At 34.6% G+C, this 23,976-nt stretch overlaps 1 protein-coding gene across 1 annotated transcript in view; it reads right to left on the bottom strand.

The window, feature by feature from the left end:
• Nucleotides 1-23,976, bottom strand: part of LOC119836317 (bicaudal D-related protein homolog) — a 73,566-nt gene that overhangs the window by 29,635 nt on the left and 19,955 nt on the right. The gene's annotated exons all lie outside the window — the stretch shown is intronic.

The following is a 23,976-nucleotide window of genomic DNA, read 5'->3' as shown; positions in this document are numbered from 1 at the left end:
ATATATCGTACCTATAGAAGAGGGTGGAATTTTGAAATAGTTTAAGTGTTAACCTTCTTCACAATTAGATAAATCTTAACAACGCATCTATTGCCATAACACCCAAAGAACGAAAAATATACAACAATAAAGATTCCGTTTTCTTCCCAGATAAAGTATTAAGACAATAATAATATTTAATTTTTAGTTTGACAGCATTGAAATGCTTTTGTAAATGAAAAAAAGAATTCGAACCCGCGCCTTTTTGCTACGGTTTGACAAAATCCCGGCTCGTGATGAATTTTTTTCTATTCTTTCAAAATTTCTCAATAACAGTATTTATTTATTTCACAAGGAAACACGAACAAACACTAGTACGGATACAGACCCTGACCCTCAAAATAGTGGTGAACTGTGTCTCAAACGTCAAGTCCTTCCCATACAATACATTTAGGATGTTAGTTAGATTGGATAGTCTAGATATTCTTCACCCACTATTTAGCAAACGAAACTCGCAATACTGAACTAAGGCCGGCGCGTACGTGTCTTGTGTCGATTGCGTGATTTATCAACTAATTATACGTTAATTACAATATTGCCATTTGCTGATTAATTTGAACATCAATAGCGTTGTTTCGTGTCAGAAACCAAACGAGCAGAACGGCAAACAGCAATAATTTATATGAAAATAGTAGATACATGAGAGACTGTCATAGCGGGCAGGTGAGCTTTAGGTAAGCGATCACCACCCATCAGCATTTTTACAAGCCTCTGCGAATGCGCTGCCCGATTTTTTAAGGTTTTAACAGTATGGACGACTGGACAGAAGGAATGGACTGGGAAGGGTGAGGAAAAATAACACGCCTACTACTTCCCCACTCAGTAAATACATATAGCATGCTACATATGAAATAGCACGCTACCTCTTCACGCCGGTTTTCAAAGGTTTGGTGAGGTATTTGTTGTATGAAAAATAAAAAAAAACATATATACCTATACAATCCCACGACCAAGCTAATATTTTTATGGTACACCTCTGAAAGCACAAACACGTATGTTTGAGATTTGTCGAAACATTTTTTTATCAAGATCACAAAAAAAATACTTGAGTACATAAAACGAAAAAAGTTTGTCAAATTCCAAAAGTTTTGTACAGTATTATCCCACCATACACAACCGTAGCGTATGTTTAGACATTCAGTCAGTGAATTGAATGAATTGAATATTATCATTTTTCTCCATTTCAATTAATTTCCACAACAATTGTAGGTCAAGAGGATAATTTCACTATAAAAGCATGGGAGAGCTCTTATATAAATGAACAATTACCTAATTTGCAAATACAATAAAAGAAAGAAAAAACAACAACAACAACATTGTTTATATACTAAAGCAATGAAGGGCCTGTATCATATAAGTTAATTGAAGTATCTGTAAGAACAGTATTATGAAAATATATATTTCTTCGCATTTATATTATTTTATATTCACAAACTAATGAATATAAATTAATAAAAGCAGACTGCGTAAATAACTTCAAAAGAAACAATACGTACGTCATTGGAACACGATGCATTTGTGTAAATAACAAATATGATACCTTTGTTATAATAATTTTCGTCTTGTTTAATTAAACGCAGTGAACTGAATAAAATGTCTTCTGAATCTTTTGACTGAAACTTAGTTAACAACGAAATCAGGCCTCTTTTACAACCGTACTAACGATAAGCCCCGGCTTCGTCCTTGGTACATCTACAGCCAATAGCAAGTACATATCCAACGGTTAAAATCCAATACAATTTTTGAAAGCGGTCCAGTAGTTCCTGAGATAAGCGCGTTCCATCAAACCAACTCTTCGATATTATGTATAACTAGCTGGTCGCCCCGGCTTCGCCCGTGGTATATACATAGCCTATATCACTTGGTGTCCAACGGTGTAAGAAATTATTGCAATCGGTCCACTGGTTTTTGTGTTAAATATTACAAACATGCAAAAATACAAACGTTTTCTCTGTATAATATTAAAGTAGATTTGTAGCTTATATAGCGTCAATATAAGACATTGGGCTCAAACTAAATTTCCATACATCTACATCTCATATTATAACATGGGCCCAACTTTCGAAACACGTAGGTAATTACATCGATTTAGAAATCCGAGTTTTTTATAACAATAAGATTATGTTAAACAATGGCTGCCTGTCCTTCACGTCATTGTAATAGATATTGTTATGATTGTTATGCCGTGTTCTGTGAGCGATTTAAAACTTGTAAATTAAAGACGGATTTTAAACACGATTTATTCATAATATTATTAACCCGACGTTTCTGATTACTAATTTAATTTTTTTTTTATGTCATCATCGGCAAAGGAGTTGGTGGGTCGCCTGATGGTAAGCGCTACATTTGACCCATGCCCATGAACATTTGGGAGGCGTAACGTCGTTTGCAGACCTTACGCCTCTACAAATGGATTGCCGACTTCAAATTGGAAAGGGACTAGGAAAGGATTGATTCGAGGAATAAAGGAAGGGAATGGGAAGGGTAAGGAAAGGGATATGGGCCTCCGACTCCCCTATTCACCGAACGAAACACAACAGTATGCTATTTCACGCCGGTCTTCTGTGGGGGTGTGGTACTTCCCCAGTGCGAGCTGGCCCAATTCGTGCCGAAGCTGCTCGACTACCACAATCAAAATATTTAGTAGTATGAATTTACTTGTAACAAAAACATTGTTTTTACAATGTTTGTATGTTTGTTCAGATTTATCTACGGAAAATCTCTACCGATTTTGGCGGTACGTTCACTGGCATATAGCTGACGTAATGAGGAATAGGGCTACTTTTTATTACAATGTTCTCATGGGAATATTGGTATTTAAAAGACAAACTCATCTACCGAAACCGCAGGACGCAGCTAGTAATGAAAAAGTCGAAAATGCTGAAACTAAAACTTACCTTATTAACTTAATTTAATAAATCAAAGTTTTTATGCATCTATACTTATATTTCGAAGTGGTAAAGTGGTCTCAAACGCTGTCAAGTCCATAAAAATCACAATAATCTAAAATGTTTCCATAGTCACATATAAAAAAGTTAAATTTGAAACAATAGACCATAGACACAGCCATTAAAAAAAAATATATATGTCACGAGCGCTGTCAACGGGGTAATTACCCGCGCAAAAGCTTCTAGAACGTTTGCGACAATGTGAAACCGGCCCAGTTGTTCAGGCGTTCCCATAAGATCACAATACTGCTCCGTATTACACGCTTTTCTGAGCCAGCGTTACATTTCTATGGTTTCGACGAATTTGTATAGCGTTTATATTGCTAGCTTATAAACGTGACGCTGTTTGTGTTTTATGAGGATTGCTGCAGCCCTATTTTAGACAAATCGAAAGCCCCTTACATTATAAATAATAGCTTTTTCGTAGGAGTTTTTCCATACAATTAGGCTTAAATTAAAACTCGCCGCCACATGATTTGGAATCGCCTTAATACTATTCTGTACCATGAACGATGTGAGAAATGCTATGAAACGAGTTAAAACTATTCGAATTATACATAGATAGTACATATAATAAACAAAAAAATGGTATTACATTTAAAATTAGTCAACCCATGACTAAAGGATAGGCGGAGAGCGGGCGGCTCAAAGTGGAAACTAATGCGATGTGACTAATGACATAACGATATGCAGTAATGCTCTCCGACTATATTTGACTGTTGCGATATATAGGTTTTCTTTGTTATAAACTACTTGAATCATTACAGTAATGTACGGTGGTACCAAGTTGGTAAAATAAAGTTAATTTATTGAAATTTATTTCTAGTAGTTATTTGGATGTATGGTTTTGTAATGTCGAAATAACAGCTTTTTACTGATTTCCAAACTCAAACATTAATTCCTAAAACTAAAATTTGTATAGATAAATAATATAAAAAAAAAAAAGAATCGCTAATAAATCGATAAAATATATTATTTACCACCCTTCGGACAAGCAGTTTCTACACAGAAGAGCCTGTAAGAAACAAAATTTTTTTGAATGTGTAGGTAAAAGGGCTTCTTCTATATATAAAATCCATCACTTATCATAAAAGTTAACAAATAGAGCGCTCTGGTGAGATTATTTTCAAAACCCGTAACAATATGTATTTTCGCGTGTGTGACACCGTAAAATTATAAGCATCGATAGATTATAATCTAGTGAAATTTAAAACTATCGACAAATTGTCATCCGTAGTATATACTAGCAATATTTTTCATTAGACTATAATAAGAATGTACAAAAAACCACCTCGCATCGTGATGCGACTATAGAACTTTATTAGACTTTGAACCGTGGTTCAAATCCAACTTTAACCATCAACTATACAAAATAACACCCATAGAACACATCGGCATCTATTTTACATTCAGATGCTGCAGACATGCGCAAGAGTTGATTACATCAACTGCGCTGGTCCTATTGTAGAAATGATGACAGCACTATAACAGCATTATAGTTGCAACTGGGAGACAGTTAGTCGATTCCAGAACGCAAGGGCTGTATAAAATTATTTTATCAACCGACGTCACTAAAATGCGGGTTCACAGTACGACTTACGTATTTACGTATTTTTTTCGATTTCTTACTCTGTAACATTCAATTATTGTGATTCATATGTGAGTGGCGTTTTATTGATGGTTTTTTTTGGCATTTTTTATGCCATAAGCGGACAACTAAGCTGGTGGTTCGCCTGATGGTAAGCCACCACCGCCCATGAACATTAGCAGAGATAGTGCCTCTGCGAAGGCGAAGGATAAGGAACAGATTGAGGGCTGGAAAGAAGGGATGGACTGGGAAGTATGAAGGAAAAGAATTTGGTACTTTTTTGGAAATTCAGAGTCCCTCCTGTCTTTGTGAATGCTATGGGTTACTTTTTACAGCGATGTAACAGCTCATTGTCGCGGACGAAACTGCGGACAACCAGCTAGTACAATGAAAAATACCTTATTGAACATCATAAATTATACAATTAAAACGAACAGACACCTTCGGTTCCTTAAAATGTACAGAGGTTTTATCGCTTGAAGCGATTTCTACCAGGCAACCCGGAAAAGAGGATAAAAATTTAGCTAGTGCACGCTAAAACTGCTGCTATTTAAATAAATAGACACTGGAATACTAAATACACGGCCGTGCATATCAAATGATATTAATTCGGAGCACATGAGCCGAGCTCCCTGGTACACTTTCACTGTTTTCTACTTAACATTACGCGTATTGAGTTCAGTTTCATTAAATTATGTGGTTATGTAATTATTAAAAAAGGTAGCTTATTGTGTTTATGACTTTTTAAACTTGGAAGATAAACAACAAATTATGAAACGAAGCATTTCAATGAAAACTTAACTAATTTGTACCTCATGCAATAAATAACATATTATAAAAATACCGATTGGATTTAGAAGCAATAATCTACCATCTAAATTTCGATACATTTAAGGAATTTAAAGTCTATCGAACTAAAACCCGTCAAGCCATTTTCACAAAACATTAACAAGAAATATAAACATACATACCTACATACGAATATTACACTTTCCTTCACAGTCGGGTAACGATCCAGACATCAATACTCCTTACAAATATTGTAATTAGACAAACAAACATACGGTAGGAAGTTGCAATACCGGTGGAAGGTAGGCAAATAATTCAACAGTTTGCATGCATAAATGGAGTACATGATATACGTAATTTAAAAGTATTTATGTCATTTGATATTTACAAATTGGCATTTTAATTAAAGCCAGTAGCACTATGGGTAATAATGTGAGTAAAATAATTATGTTATTTAATTTATTAGTTACGTAACGTAAAGTAACGTAGGTAACGTTAGATAAAAAAAAAGATTTCAGTACATTCAGATATATCTGAGCTGGTAGTTCGCCTGAAGGTAAGCGATCACGAACATCGCAGACGTAGTGTTTTGCCATATGTGAAACCCCCTTTAAAGGAATAAGGGATAGGAAGGTCTTGACGACTGGAAAGAAGTAATGGACTGGGAAAGGTGAGGAAAAGGAAACAGACCGTTCGTATTTGTAAATATATAATACGTAAGCGATATATAAATAAAGCAACTCTCGAATATGATTCAACGATGACCTCACCATTATATTCGATTTTGTAAATTGGTGTTTTATGTAAGTTTATCGTTATTTATTATGCTCGTGTTGGTGTAATATTTGACAAATATTTTCCGATATTTTGTAAGCAAAAACGATATACGTGCGACTAATAATGTAACATAGTAATACGATATTAAGTATTGACATAAATAATCTACATAATAGAAATAAATCGCTAACTGTGTTGCTAAGTAAAACTTCAGAATGGCTCTACCTATTTGGAAAATTTTCTTCACATTTCTATTAAAGTATGAAAGATAGGATCGTTCATCTGGATAGAAAACTCATACCACGGGTGAAGCCGGGGCGGATCGCTAGTTAATGATTTTATCCGTGTAAGACTGTCCATAACATTGTGTGACTATGTACAAACAAACACTTTAGTGCACCAAACGATAATTAAAAAAAAAATCAAAGAATATACATAATACTATACAGATACAAGAACACAGCAAGATACATTCGTTTCAAGATATCATTTAATGAAATAAATGTACGATCAAATATACGTTACTAAAGAGATAAAATTTAGTTGAAATGGAAGATAAAAGTGCCTGCCCATGTTTTTGAAGTCGTTCAAGCAACCATTGTTTAAAATAAACCTTATTACCCGGCAATAATGTTCAAAATCCATTGTATCGCTCATCAAAACTCTGCCTAGTATACAAGACAGAGTTTTCATTTAGATCGTTCATAGCGTGATTGTGAGGTTGGGCATACTTTTATTAAACCGAATCATTAGTGAGCGAAAATAATCTAAATTGAAAACTGCAAATAAAAATCACTAGAATAATTCACAGGTCCATAGCAGTCTAAAGAACTCATGGACATCGAGAGACCCAGGTGTAAAAACAATGCAATTATACATAAAACAAGTTTTTGTAAACAAGCAATGCCCATTAATGACCGGGTCGATAAAAAGTTGAACCAACAAGTCGATTATCGATCTCTCTATAAATGTCTATGAGTCATTGAAATGTCAAGGGCGAAGTGTTCATAAATTATATTGTTATTACAATCGATAGACAAGTCATAATTGCACTTGGACACAATTGAACTATGGAGGAAGTTTCTATAGATTTCTTATGGTAGAGCAAAGGAGCAGTGCCTTAGTGGTTAGAGCCCGAGGCTCTGTAATCGAAAAGTCGAGGATTCGAGACCATAGCCTATATAGTCAATATTTAAGTTTCCTACAATACTTTAGTCTGTCTCTGTGTCTGCAGCGCACTACAATGCTTTTGTTGACTAGATTAAAAATGGAATATAAAATTAGAATAGAACAATTTAATGAGGTTCACCACATTAAAAACAATATTCCACCCTTTTATTCCATGTTATCATACATACAAACCTTCCTCTTGAATCTCGATAAAAAAATCAAAATCTGTTGAGTAACTTTAAAGATTTAAGCATACAGACACACAGACGCCGGAAAGCGTCTTTGTCTTACCATGTATTATAAGTAATAATTAAACACGCAATCATTATACAATTATAATAAATACATTATAACTTAATATTGTACAGAATTCAATTATGTTTTAATAACAGTCGTTATAAATGGCGGATAAAACAATCTTTTGTAAAACAACATAAATTACATGATAGTTAAACGGTCAATTTGTAAGAATGTTGTTTATCTGTTTGTTCAAGATAATATATAAATTATGCTACCGATTTTGATGTGATTTAATTAATAGATATAAGTATCTATATAAGTATTATAACAAATAATTAACCAACTATCTATACCTATTGGTCTATACCTACCTGGTACGAATTAAAATTAGTTAAACAGTAATACATATTTTAAAAAACACAATAATATATTAAATTTTTCACTAAATATTAAAAAGAACATACTGCTAACCTCCTTTTACAAGTCGGTTGACGAATAAACCTCATTCTTTTCTCCTAATATTCCACACAAAGTAATTAAGAGAAAAGATTAACTTATAAACACTTTCATTAACAATTCACGTCCTAGATTCGTTAAGTAAATCTAAAAATTAAGGTTAGCTCTGATTGTTATCAGTGCGGACAATGGAATTAAATTTTGTGGGTGTCAAGTGTTGAGATTGTAGCGTTTTGTCCCATATGCTCATAAATTTTTTCTTTAATTGTATATTTAAACTATTCAGAGATTATATATAATTCCTGAGAGTAGAGCGTTCAAACAAACAAACTCGTCGTTTTTATATCATAATTATCATAGTTAGGACTGATGTTTAAATTGACGACAATTAAAACAGACTCGACAATCGCGCTAAAAAATTTTCCGAAGCAACACTCTGCCTACCTACCCTTGTCCTTGTATTAGGCAGAGTTTTCTAACGAACGATACAATATACTTTGAACATTACTACCACGACATAGAGCGTTAATTTCAATGATCGTTTTATACACAGCGTCGCTCGAACATTTTTGAAAACCTTTTGATAAATATTTGTGATAGTCGTTATTACCTAGATCCTTTCCTAACCCTACCCAGCCTATTCCTTTATTACATCCTCAATCCTTACCCTACTCCTGTGCCTGCCTGTGTAAATGTGGGTTGGCGGTGTTAATCGCTTGCCATCAAGCGATCAACCAGCTCAGTTACCCGCGGTTACATAAAAATGGCGAACCACCAGCTCAGTTGCCCGCTCTAGCATAAAGAATATGCTAAGAATCATATCCGAAATACCTAGTCCTATTGTTGTTCCAATAAAACTGCACTGCCTGACTATGTGCGTTTTGCTAAAAATATATTGTCCTTTACCCAACGGTTGCCTGGTAGAAATGGCTTTTAGCCATAAGGCCGCCATTTGCATACTAGTTTTTGTTAAATTTTATTTCTTTTTTATATTTTGAAAGTGTGAAAGTGTGCAACAAAGAATAAATAAATATATAAAACGGCACATGGCTTAACACGCGTCGCCTATCACACATCCCACGCTAAGGTCGCACGGCCATTGGGCAATCGTTTCCGTAAAAACTGGCCATTGTCTTGTTTCACAATCCGATATGTTCAGTGGGAGCGGAGTTGTTCACATACGTTTCGCTGATTCGATTATGTATTTGTTACTATAGACAACTTACTACTATGCGCCGCGGTTTTGCCCGCGTATCGAAAGAAAAAATATGGACAGAACGAACGGTCTTTCCCGCACAACTCCAGATGTATTTTCGGAAATTTTACTTTTACAATTTGAATAATAATTAATATATAATATTACATCATGGATAAAAAAAAAAATTGAACTTGGATCCTAAACCTAAGCATAAGTTCCTTCAAGGTGCTTGTGAGTGGATCACCTTTAATATAGCTTTTTTATAGCAAATTATTTTTGAGAAATTTTGAAGAAATTTTGAAAGAATAGAAAACAATTGATCGCGAGGCGGGATCAAATTTTTTCTATTCTTTCAAAATTTCTCATTTATAAAGCATTTCAATGCCATAAAGCAAAAATTAAATTATTTTTATTTTTATAAATTTGTTTAAATAAATCTATTTTCGTTCTTTCTTACTAAACCAATTTGGCTACTTAGAATCCAAGCTACACTCATAAGTCAGTTATAAGTCAACTTGAGTAACTTACACCCGATGTTCTATAATCCTAAGGACAATAATGGTATTGGGTTCTATCTGGTCAAAGGAGCCGTGAACTCAGGTCGAAGTTAAAATATAAGACCATAAAAGGATTAAAAATCACTATCCACCCCTGTGCGTGCTCTTATAAAGGGTGGTTTATGTTTGTTGGTAATAGACATTTTAAAGATGAGGTTTTTGAGCAAAGGTTAAAGTTACCAGTAGAGACCTATATTATTTCTGAGTTGCATTTTTACAGATTAAGATGTTTCGGGTGCTTGTCTGAAACTAAACATCTCAAATACTTGCGAATAATATACTTTAAACTTCAATGATCGCCAGTTAACAATAACTGTTTTGTCTCTTTCTCCCTTAGTTTAGTTAACAAAAGAAAAAGTGTGTCAAATTGGCAGAGAGGGCCCCGATTCTTTCCGGTGTCTTCAGCAATTGTATTTCAAACAATTTACTCGAAACTTATAATTATTTATACACCACATTTGTTCTAGAACAAATGTTTAAAACTTTATAAACTTACAGATCCTTTTATTTGAAAGCTAGTGCCTTGAGCGTGATCCCATATGAATTTGGTCTAATTCTGACAATATGAGGGAATAGTTTGTTACTAAAAAAAAAGATAATTTTATTCGGGTTATATCATGCAAATTAGGGATAAGGACTATCTTACAGATATAAATGCGAGTGTGCTTGTATTTCCTTCTCGTCGATAGGAAGCGATTTAATGACATGATTTTTAGATAGAAGAGAGTGATATAGGCTACTTTTTACCGCAATGAAATCTCATTCCCTGGGAAATTCCTTGACCACGCGGGCAAAGCGTCATCAGCAGCTTGTATATCATATTGTATAATTCGCGCACGCTTCGGCACGAATTGAGCCAGCTTTCACTAGGGAGGTACCACCACCTCACAGAAGACCAGCGTGGAATAGTGGCATGCTGCTGTGTTTTGTTCGGTGAGCACAAGAGCCATAGGCCCATATCCTTACCTCACCCTTCCCTGTCCTTTCCTTTATAACTTTCGAAATTCCAAAATCCCTTTCCAATTTACAGTCCGCAATCCATTTGTAAAGGCGTAAGGTCTTCAATCGAACTTACGCCACTCCAAATGTTCATGGGCGGTGGTAGCGCTTACCATCAAGTGACCCACCAGCTCCTTGCCGACGATGACAAAAGCATTTGTTAATGAAACTACTGTTCCAAGCTAGTTTCTTTAGATGAAAGTTAAGATACAGCCGGGTTTCACGATGCACAAAAAGCAGACAATGGCTCATATTGCAGGCATTTCCTCAATTTTCCCGATATAATTTCAATTATTATTCGTGGGAAATCATTGATATGCGGTGTTATGAAATTTCCTATACGTAATTGGTTCTAGATCTTTTTCTGAGTCTCATTCAGTGATTTTAACGTAACTCGCAGACTTAGAAATGCGATTGAAATAAATCTGGTATATGCACTAAGGGCGTGTTCTGTTAATTGTTATTTACTCTACAAGAAAATAGTTAATTTTATATATTTCAATGTAAATTTCATGAAATAATATAAAGTAAAGAAAACTTGAGATGTTTTGGGAAATTTATACATTTAAAGCCGAAGAGTTTGTTTGAAGGCGCTAATATCAGGAACTAATGGACTGATTTCACAAATTCTTTCATCGTCGGATATGTACGTGACACTTGAGCGCTTTAGGTGATGTAAATTGGTATCATTTCATTTCTTTAAAACACTTTATTCTTCATATTATATATTTTGCTATTTATTTTTGTTAGACTAGTTAAGGATAATTTTAACCATCATCTTGTATAATTTTTTTGGTTGGGAGAAACCACTCGTTAGCCCTAATAATGCCGCAAATAGCGCATAATAAATATAACCAATTTATTTTAATTATAATTAACGTTTATTCATTCATTTTGTTTATTTCCCATATAAACCTACTAAGCTTATAAAAAGAAAACTAGTCATAACACTAATTGACTTTCAAAGGGCTTTGTAACCCTCTGGGAATGCCAAACCCATTGCTGCAGTAATATGACGCAATTTACAAGTACATACTAGCCGCACGCCCTGGCTCCGCCTAGGTTAAACCTGGAATAATAATTAAAAACTAGCCATACTTATAGCCATTTCGTCGTCATTCAAGAAAAATACAGTTTTCCGCCAATGAAATAAATTTCAAAGTCAAAGGAGGACAGTTTTTGAGTTATACCATTCCAAACATACAAAAACACTTAAAATTAATGATAGTAAAAAATCCTTTATATTTTGTGATCTATAATAATAATATAGAGCTGAAGAGTTTGTTTTGTTGTTTTGCGCTAATCTCAGGAACTACTAGACCGATCCGAAAAACTCTTACGTAAGTATAGCCTTGAGTGCTATAGTATGTATGGACGACGAAACGGACGAAGTCGGGGCGTACCGCTCATATATATTACAATATACAGTCTAGAGAACAAATCTAATCCATATATCCAACAATAGATGCCTATTCCAATCTTTTTTTTTTTTTATGTCATAGCGGGCAACTGAGCTGGTGGTTCGCCTGATGGTAAACGATCACCACCGCCCATGAACATTCGCAAAGGTAGTGCCTCTGCGAATGCGCTGCCCGCTTTTAGTGGGTAAGGAAAAAGGAACGAATTCAAGACAGGAAAGAAGGAATGGACTGGGACGGGTGAGGAAAAGGAAATAGGCCTCCGGCTCCCCCACTCACCGTACGAAACACAGTGGCATGCCACTATTTCACGCCGGTTTTCTGTGGGGGTGTGGTACTTCCCCGGTGCGAGCTGGCCCAATTCGTGCCGAAGCGTGCTCGACTCCCACAATAAACTCTCGTTAGCCTCCACCGAAATAACGTTAACCCTTTACCCATACACGCAATGCAAATAAGGTCACTGTGACAGCGAAATAGAAGGAAGTTACACGATGTCTTACATGCGATATTTGATTGTTACGTGTTTTATAGTAAAGACGCATATAGAAGGTAAATTTACACCATAGTACTATGTTCATGTAGGCGTGAAATAGTAGCGTGCGTGTTACATGGGGGGAGTAGGGAGGTCTATCTTTTTCCTCACCACTCCCAGTTCATTATTTCCAGTCGTCAGTCCCTTCCTTATCCTTTACAGGGGGTGCTGCCTGCCTTAAAAGGTAAAAGCGGGCAGCGCATACGCAGAGACTTGCCTCTGCTAATGTTCATGGACGCTGATAGCTGACCATCGGGCGTACCACCAGCTCAGTTGCCTGCTATGGCATAAAAAAAAATAACTATATGTATATAGGTATAGCACAAACAACCTGGAATTACTCTCCTTTTATCAACGAAATACATAGATTTGATAATTTTGCAAGTCAACTAAAGATTGCAGAATCAAAATCAATCGTGGCCTAAATTTGTTATCTAGTATACTTTTCACTACGAAACTATTCATAAAATGACGGATTGCGTAATGCATTAATGTCGCGGCTCACGCAAGAATTGTGGATTATTTATCTACGTCTTCGTTTATCATAAAAAACTAAGTGCATATGAATCAAATAAAAAAGAAACAATAATCAAATGAATATATTCTTCCTATATGCGACTTTGAGGCATATCGTATATGTAAACGAGAAACCATCATTTGCGATACTCACGCCTTTATAAGTAACAGAATTCGTTTGGTTCCAAGCCACTAGCCGCTTCCCCCTGTTCCACTCGCTACGGATACGACTAAAACTCAGTAAGCAGATAGACCTTTTTTATCATCGGGGAAATCTTCAAAAGGTACTTGTCTTTTCGGAAAACATGTGGCAAATTTGAGAAATTTTGAAAGAATAGAAAAAATTTGATCACGAGGCAGGATTCGAACCTGCGTATCTTGCCTAACCGTAGCAACGCCTAGCCTCTCGGCCACCCGTGATCCTGCCACAGTAATCGAATTTCTTCTACTCTTTCGGTTTCATGTGCCTAAGGGGCACCCCACGCCATCTATTGAGATGATTAAGAACCATCACAACCAATACGAAACATTATTTCAATGATTACAATATTGTATCGATGGAACGCGGCCTTTGTTAAAATAAATTTTTAGTTTTATAGTATTGAAATGCTTTATAAATGAGAAATTTTTCTATATTATATTTTCTATTCTTTCAAAATTTCTCGGGTGGCCGAGAGGCTAGGCGTTGCTACGGTTAGGCAAGATACGCAGGTTCGAATCCTGCCTCGTGATCAAATTTTTTCTATTCTTTCAAAATTTCTCATTTATAAAGCATTTCAATGCTATAAAACTAAAAATTTAATGTGGCAAATTTACTCGGTGGCCACATCCAAGGTACATTAGCAGGAATCCCGAGATATGGACCTCCTGCTTCTCCTATGGAACGCATATACATAACAATTGGGCTCCCGTGTGTAACACGAATGAAGCACAATTAATCCTACTAATATTATAAATGCGAAAGTTTGTAAGGATGTGTGTCTTTGTTGCTCTTTCACGCAAAAACTACTGAAACGATTGCAATGAAATTTGGTGCGTAGACAACTGGACAACTGGAATAACATATAAGCAACTTTTTATCCCGTTATTCCTACGGGATACGGACTTTCGCGGGTGAAACCGCGCGGCGCAGCTAGTTGTGTATTCTTTATGGTTATTATATATCGTAATTTTATTGTCGAAAAACGCTTAATGAAATAATCATATAATAATCATTAAAATTATCGTAACATATAATATTTTACGATTGATATATGTAATGGCTAATAACATTATTAATATCCTACTATGATATAAAAGCGAAAGTTTGTAAGTATGAGCGGATGTTTAGATGTCTGTTACGTTTTCACGCGAAAACTCTTGTCGTATCTGTAAACGCTGAACCGATTTTCATGAAATTTGGTACAGAGATAGATTATAGTCTGGATTAGCACATAGGCTACGTTTTACCCGGGTACCACGCGAGTGACGCAGCGGGTTACAGCTAGCCCATACTATTAATATATAGCTGTGGCGTCTGTTTAATCTTTTGTTGGAACGTACATATCTCCTTAACTACTGGACCAATTTCTATGTACGTGATCCTTCGTTATAGGTGTAGATAGCTTTCAGAATAAAATATCATACCCTGACATCTTTTGTGCAGTGGTTATCGCATAGAATCACAAGGCCCCGGGTTCTATTCCGGTGGAGACAAAAAAATAACCTTAGATTTCGTTAAGAATACTTAACAAATTAAGAAAGACGTGACCCTATAAACGTATTGGTTAGCTTATGCTCGCCAGGTCCCAAGTTTGTCTGAGTCTAGATCAAATAAAATATGTTGTAAGAATTGGTGACATCCTAGTTAACTAACTGAATTAATTTTCTCAGGGTCCAATCTATCTCTGTACCAAAATTCATGAAAATCGGTTGAGCGTTTTCAGACACGGTGACATTCAAATTTAACTAACGGTAGTGACTATTGCTTACATCCATATTTATGCACATAATCTCCTTTGCTGTTGGATATTATATATGAAGGCTGGTCGCCATCATAATATACCTTTAACCCCCTCACCACGTTTTTCTTGCATTCGTAACGGTCATTACCTGCAAAGAAAATGCATACGTTAGAAATTAAATTAACATACATCTACAATATTTGCATAATTTCCTATTGGATAAGATTTATTGATGTTATTGCTTAAAATATGACAGTCGCTTATTTGCACACGAAATAAGATTTTTTTTATTAATGGTTATACGTAAGGTAAAACTACGCGCTTTTCCATGGCAAAGTAAAATAGTAGAATGTTTTATGGTATGCTAGCTGCGCCCCGCGGTTTCACCCGCGTAAGTCCGTATCCCGTAGGAATATCGGGAAAAAAAGTTGCCTATATGTTATTCCAGTTGTCCAGCTGCATACGTACCAAATTTTATTGCAATCGGTTCAGCAGTTTTTGCGTGAAAGAGCAACAAACGCACACACATCCTTACAAACTTTAGCATTTATAATATTGTAGTAGGAAGTAGGATTCACTTCGCACCTTTTTTTGGAAAAATTATTATTGCAATTATATATATGCCTTCTAGCTGAACCCGGCAAACGCTGTTATGTCTTACTTTAATAGGTGTAGGAAAAATAGATGTTGGCCGATTCTCATATACCTACCCGCATATACACACAAAATTTTATGAAAATCGGTCCAGCCGTTTTCGAGGAGTATAATAACTAACATTGTGACAGGAGAATTGCAAAAAGCTTTTCTGAAGGTGTTAGACTATAAAGTAATAGACCATCCATTTAGAGTTTAGACTACATAGTAAGTAAATCTTATTCGTGATTTACTTGATCTGAAAAATGTATTGAATACCAAATAAACTTCAATAGCGCGATGTAGAATCACGGCCTATACTTTCAATTAGTTTTCATCTCACAAGAATTGACTTGAAACAGGAAATATATGTAATCAGATATAAAACCATACCGGTGTTATGATAATATCTTCTTTGTTCCACTAGTTAGACGAGTCATTGTTTCATACAGGAAACGATGTTTCCCAAACCGAATACTTAAGCGACTTTAAAAGTAAGTTTGTTCGTGAGAATACGGCTATAATTATTTGCTTAGCTTCCTAATACGGACCTAACACTCAAAATGTATGCATTAGTTACCATCTAAAATAAGGTCTAGAACTTCGCACGTCTACCGAACTAAATTATACTTAATAATATTGTAATCAGAACCTTCCATACTAGATTTGAGGTAAATAACTTACATACATACTTTTGTATTATATTGTATAGGTACAATTTAAACCAATTAGTTCTTTTGGCCCGTAAATCGGAAATAATGTAACAGAAACGATTAGATGTTATTTTGTTTAGGAATATTTGGAGAATTTATTTAATACTAGCTGCGCATCCCGTAGAAATATAGGGATAAAAAGTTGCCTATGTGTTATTCCAGTTGTCCAGCTGTACTAAATTTCATTGCAATCGATTCAGTAGTTTTAGCGTGAATGAGAAACAAACATACACTCAGAAATTTTCGCATTTACAATATTAGCAGCATGTAATCGATATCAATGAAACGGTATATGGTATGTTAACAGAATCAAGTGATTTTACATCAACTTTTTTATATTGTAATTCAATGAAACAAGGTGTATATACAAATATAGACAAACATAACAAATAATCTAATCTAAATTCTAAAAATTTGTTCACATAATCACTACTTTATATAAAAACGAAAGTTACTATCTATCCTAACGTAACTTCACGCCAAAACCCCTTAAACGTTTTAAACACACTTTAGAACAAAGAGTTTACGACCTGAGAAAGGACGTAACAGAGTTTTTTCCGGAAATTCCAGGGGGACGGGAATTATGCACGTTTGCCTTTGACCATGCGGTCGAAGCCGCGGTCGCAAAGCGTATAAAAAATATAAAAGGCTAAAAGCTTAACAAAACCCAGCGCATTTCTGATGGTGTGACGTCACAAAGTGAATTCTCACGACGTGACGACTGACGGCACGATATGACACTGTTTTATACGTGACTAAGAATATCCGATGAACTTTAACTGCGCTAGAGTTTTAACTTGTTTATAACATAATAAAATAATAACGTAGGTAAATAACTTGTTTCCGTTATGTATATACGTAATTTTCTTTATTTCTTATTTTGTTTTATTGCACTTTATATACTTATATACCTACTTATGAGCGAATTTTGGAATAAATGTCTAATTTTGTAGGAAATTAATAATATATAAGGCGATAAAGCGATAGTTCGAGCCTTCCTCACCATAATGTGTTTATCTTAGTTTTATATATTTTATAATTGTATATAATATAATTAAACAACTATAATATGCATATAATTAAACAAACCGTAATATAAAATCTTTAACTAACTTCAATACAAGGAGGAAGGTTTTCAATTCGACTGTAATTTTCGTGTTTGTTGCCTCCTAACTTTTTACTGAGAGAACCGATTTTAATTCTATTTATATTCAAAGGCTGTTATTTGAAAGATTTACCCATTTCAGTTTGGTCTAGTTCTAACAATTTAGACGCGTTTATTTGTTCAAAATAATTATTATATAAATTATTAAAATCTTTCACAGCAGATTGCAATTTATACAACAAAAAAAAAACATTATACCATATTTAAATGAATCATGCTATCTGTCAGTTAATGAAAATCCAGTAAAAAACGCAACAGCAATTATGTAGAAAACGGCAAAGCTTCAAACGCCCACATCCGTCGCTTGCTTTTCTTGAAATTAACTGGAAAATGAACTTGATCTCGTGAATGCCAACGACTTGAGCTATGCTAATCTAAGTAATGCTGCTTCACTGAACCAAGTAATATATTCATGTGCTTATATCTATACTAATGTTATTATTGATAAAACACGATGATTTGATGTTTTAAATATATAATACGATACTATATTTATTTGCAAATTTGTTATTATGACAGGAACTAATAAATATCAGCACATAAAAATTATTTACCTTGATATTACGAATAAAAACTACTCCTAAGGTCAAAGTAGTGGCCTTACGTCTTTGCGATTCAGGTTACTCTTATATAATTAAGATAAACAGCATCTTTGTGAGGATGTGTACGCTTGTTGCTCTCAGGCAAAAACTACTGAACGTATTTTGATAATACTTGGCAGCTATGTAGCTTATGTACTAGTATTCTAGAATAATACAAGAACAATAAAAGATTTGCTTTTGCCGCAGATTTGCTCGCGTGTGAAACTGCACAGCTGTACAAGTCTTTAATTATATCATCGACCGCGATATCATAATTTTTAGTATGATAGCAGACGATAGCAAATAGCTGAATAAAATCGGATGGAGGCACAATGCAATCCAACTAAGTCTAGAAACGTCAATGAACTCTATAAGTAAAATATCATTTGAAAAATGCGATTAACTTAGAAATTGTGTTTAAATCTAGTTTAAACACAAGCGTTTCAATTAACACCTATGATGTCACGACATGGCGCTGAGTCGATCCTATTCTAAGTTGGATCGCATAACATGGAGTATCGTTTCAACTTTATCTTATGAAGAAATGCCACCGGCAATTATCTTGCACTTGAATAATGAACTCAATTACGGTTGGGAATAAGGTTAATTGTCGTGTATGTTGCATTATATTTAATGAGTCGGAATAAATGAGAAATACTGGGTAAATAATAAAATAAGGTTATAAGCCTCAGACTGCAAGAATAATTAACGTATATATAACATATTCCATATATACTAATAAAATAAAAGTGAAGAGATGTTTGATGCGTGCACTAAACTCAGGAACTACTAGACCGATTTCAACATTTCTTTCATCGTTGGATAGTAGATGACCCCTAAGTATAGGCTATATATACAACGAGCGATGCCGAGGCAGACTACTAGTATTAATATAATACAAACAATACGCAGTAAGAATGAATGTAGATATTTCGGCCGTGGGGAATTGAACGTTTGCGCTTTATAAGAGATATCAACGAGCTTCAAGCAAGAAAATATGCATATACGTACGTTTATGTATATACATGCATATAAAAATATGCTAGTATATACATAAACACATAATTTAAGAAACATTTTAAAATACTTTCTTTCTTATTTTCTCTAACTCACTTATTTTATTCAACTAAATACATTTTGCCAATGGCATATTGTAGGCATATCTAATATATAAAATTCTCGTGTCACAGTTTTCATTGCCATACTGCTCCGAAACGGCTTGACCGATTTTGATGAAATCTTTTGTGCTTATCCGGTATCTATGCGAATCGGCCAACATCTATTTTTCATACCCCTAAATGATAAGAGTAAGGCAGAACAGCGTTTGCCGGGTAGGTTTGCTAGTAATTATATATAAATATAGTAAGCTGAACAAAATTTCATCTGCATGTACTTTTTTTATTTATATTATAGCTATAAATTGATTCCGGAGGATTATGGTTTCATGATACAGACAAACAAAAACCGGTTGTTAGTAATAATCAGACGCGATTCTGCACGAATAAAATATCATAACATCGTGAGATGAATTTTAAACATCCTTTTTAGTGCTTGCTTACGTCATTCCGTTTTTACTCTGTTGGTGCAGTGGTGAGTTACTTTAGATATAGATTTATAAAGGGTATAGGTTCAATTTACACTAGCATATCATCATCATTAGTCCATATATATATTCCCAATGCTGGGACACAGGACTCCTATGAGGGTTCAGGCCAAAAGCCGCTAGCCAAGTGCAGGTTAGCGGAGGTTACAGTCATCGATCTTTTCATTCTTCGACATGACGGTTTTCCTTGGCCGTTTACAGCAGTAGTGAAGTTATCCACATGAGCAGATAAATTGAAAAATCATTTTATTTCCTGCACATCTGGTCTCGAACCCCCAACTTATCGATTTCAAGCCCGAGGTCCTCACCCCTAAGCCATCAATGCTACATATTTGATAAATATCACTTATGATCGAACTCACTATAATGATATTTATTTATAATAGTTTCTATCTATAAAAAAGAAAAATCGTTCATTAAGAAATGAAAGACTTTTAAACGGATTTTAAACGCGATTTATTCATTATATTATGAACCCGACGTTTCGAACACTTTACAGCGAGCGTGGGAGCCAGTCTCCCCGTGACCACGCTAGTAATATAAAGTCTTTAATTTCTAAATGTATAATATTCGCGTTAAATCAAACACAAAAAAAAATATTAAACCTAATTCAATTATTTACCTATTTAAACATTGTTTTTCAGGGAATACACAATGTATGGCTACTTTATAGACTTAATATAACTAGCAGAATAATGTTAATTTATCAACTATCGTGTGTCTACCGGTCAGCCATAAAGCCTCCCACGCTGGTTGTATAGAATTTATTATAAAAATCTCATGTGCGTTGCTAACAACATAACACAGTAATGTCAATGCCACAAGGATATGCAGTAACGATCTGATCTCACTGCTGACTCACAACCGGACTTTCAAAGTGTTATTATGACAAGTGTGAGGCTTAAATTTAATTTTTGGTTTTATAGCATTAAAATGCTTTATAAATGAGAAATTTTGAAAGTATAGAAAAAATCGTAGCAACGGTTAGGCAAGAAACGCAGGTTCGAATCCTGCCTCGTGATCGAATTTTTTCTATACTTTCAAAATTTCTCAAGTGTGAGGCTTATTCCATTATGTAAATCATTCATCCCGAGCAAATCTCAGAAACTACTGGTTTAATTTAGATGAAATTATATGCCAGGATAGTTTGAGACCCGAGAAAATGTTTTACTTTGACTATGCGGGCTAAGCCGCGGGCGGAATACTAGTTTTGTAATAAACTAGCTGCGCCCCGCGGTTTCACCCGCGTAGTATCCGTATCCCGTAAGAATCTCGGGATAAAAAATTGCCTATATGTTATTCCAGTTTTCCAGCTGTCTATGTACCAAATTTCATCGCAATCGGTTTAGTAGTTTTTGCATATAAGAACAACAATCACACACACATCCTTACAAACTTTCGCATTTATAACATTAGTAGGATTTGTAGGATAGGATTAGATGCCAGGATAGTTTGAGACCCAAGAAAATCTTTTACTTTGACTATGCGTCAAAGCCGGGGGCGGAATACTAGTTTAACAATAAAAGTACCTATTAATAAACAGAATCGCAAATAGACAGCGGCATAGGAATGCGAATCGACCGGTGAAAACTGCTTTATCGATTCACTGAACAACATTTGCATATTGTGTTCATTAGATTATTGTTTTATAATCCATTGAATTTTTTAACCGACCTACAAAAAAGAGGTTCTCAATTGGTTGGCTGGAGCCTCCCGTGCGGTTCATTTTGATTTGGTCTAGTCTAGGTCTTTGGGTGATTTGGTCTAGTCTACGTCTTTGACGGCAGTTGTTTAACTACTGTAATTCCAAACTTCATCTAAATCGGTGCTGTAGTTTAGCCGTAAAAGGAATACAAACTTCCGCATTAAGTCCACACTTAATAGATTACTAGAGAATAACTTAATAGAATATATCCACATATATTCTCTTATAATTGTAGCAACAGAACCCGGGTAAAATCACTAGTATACATGACTTCACATGCGGGTACATGTGAAACTGAGGTAGGTAACCATCTGACCTACATAAAAGCGCGACTATTGGTGGTAAAAATTGCGAACATCCGAACATTACTCATTGATATTCAGATAAAAAGGTCACTTTGAAGGTTGAACAAATCATCAAATGGGTTTTTTTGGAGTAAATAATTATATATATATATATATAGTATTATATCAAACTGAATTGTTTGAAACAGAATAATAATCTATACTAATATTATAAGGCTAAAGAGTTTGTTTGTTTGAACGCACTATTCTCAGGAACTACTGGTCCGATTTGAAATATTCTTTCAGTGTTAGGCAGCCCATTTACTGAGGATGTTTATATATGTACGACGGGCGAAGCCGGGGCGGACCGCCGGTTTTTAATAAAAAAAAAGAACTAAACCTTCATATTGTTAGGACTAGACAAAAATATAAATAAATTCGGATGAGAGATACCAGCTTTTTAAAATAAAAAGAATCATAATAATCGATTTAACTAGTTTAAAATTTGGTAACAAATACAAAAAAATACGGTCGAATTGATTACCTCCCCCATTTTTTAAAGTTATATAAATAACATATAGTTATTGTATAAATAAAGGTGAGACGAAGAATACAAGTCTGCAATCTATACCTATTTATTATGGAAGCATTATAGTTTTTTAAGTAACAAATAATTATTTTTTGTTTACTACCTGCAAAAGACCTTTTTTATTTAAAAGGACGTTCTCCATTAAAATACCCACAGACCAGTTAAAGGTAATTCGGTATTTAATAGTTTCTTTATAATAAGAACGGATAATTCAATTCTCAGTAAACCAAAAGTATATTTTTAGCCAAGCAGTTAAATCATTATGGCTCTCTCGTTACAAACGTCAACCATTATCGACTACTTGCCAATTATTGACATATATCTGACATTTGTCGCATTTTATACCTAAATATTTATAAGGTAACGTTTTACATAAAAACTTAACCACTTTGAGATCGTCAAAGCTAGACCATTTTATATAACGTGCCATGATTTTATATAACACAAGCTGCCCGCGGATTCACCCGCGTAAGTCCGTATCCCGTAGAAATATCGGGATAAAAAGTTGCCTATATATTATTCCAGTTGACCAGCTATCTATGTATCAAATTTCATTACAACCGGTTAAGTGGTTTTTGCGTGAAAGAGCAACAAACACACACACATCCTTACAAACTTTCGCATTTATAATATTAGTAGGTTAGGATTTAGACGATGGAACTTCCCGTTGCTTACATTTTCTCAATGTATAAAACGCACGTTATCACAAAAACACATTAATATAAGAAAATATATGTATTATTAAAATTGATTCGTATTTGTGATATTCTGCATAACAAAAGAGATATAGCGAAATCTCAAGACTATATCTGTCCTTGTTTTAATAAAAACAAATTTTTATTTACAAAATAACTCTTAGTGCCATAGAATAGAGTCGAAATAAGCTTGTTAATACTCGCGTTATAGATCCAGGTCAAACGAAAGTGTCTACAGAATAGTTTTTTTCAAAATCTAGATCTAATAATTGCAAGTCTATTACGCTTCTTAATAATTGGAGATCTTAGAAAATACTGAATAGGTTTTCGGACTGGATTTATTATTTAAAAATATATCTTTGGACTTTCAAGTGATTCGAAAGTGCTCTATCTAACTTATATTATTAGTATGTATGTATATACTATACATATAGCACAGCCAGCGTGCGAAGCCAGGGCGTACCGCTAGTATTAATCGACACTTATAATATAAAGAGAGAACTTTATTTTGCATGTTTGTTACGTTTTCACACAAAAACAGCTGGAGCAATTTAAGAAAAAAATTTTACCATTGGAAGGCTACAACTTCACCGAGAGAGGCTATATGTGTACCACGGGCGAACAGCTAATATATATTATAGACCGGCTGCGCCCCGCGGTTTCACCCGCGTAAGTCTGTATCCCGTAGCAATATCGGGATGAAAAGTTGCCTATGTGTTATTGCAATTGTCCAGCTATCTACGTATTAAATTTCATTGCAATCGGTTGAGTAGTTTTACAATAGAAATAGTAACAAACATCCATACATACATCCATCCATACTTACAAACTTTCGCGA

This window comes from Zerene cesonia, chromosome 23, assembly GCF_012273895.1.
Source record: "Zerene cesonia ecotype Mississippi chromosome 23, Zerene_cesonia_1.1, whole genome shotgun sequence".
Classification (NCBI taxonomy): domain Eukaryota; kingdom Metazoa; phylum Arthropoda; class Insecta; order Lepidoptera; family Pieridae; genus Zerene; species Zerene cesonia.
Note: the sequence above shows the minus strand (reverse complement) of the source record. Positions and strands in the feature narration are given on the sequence as shown.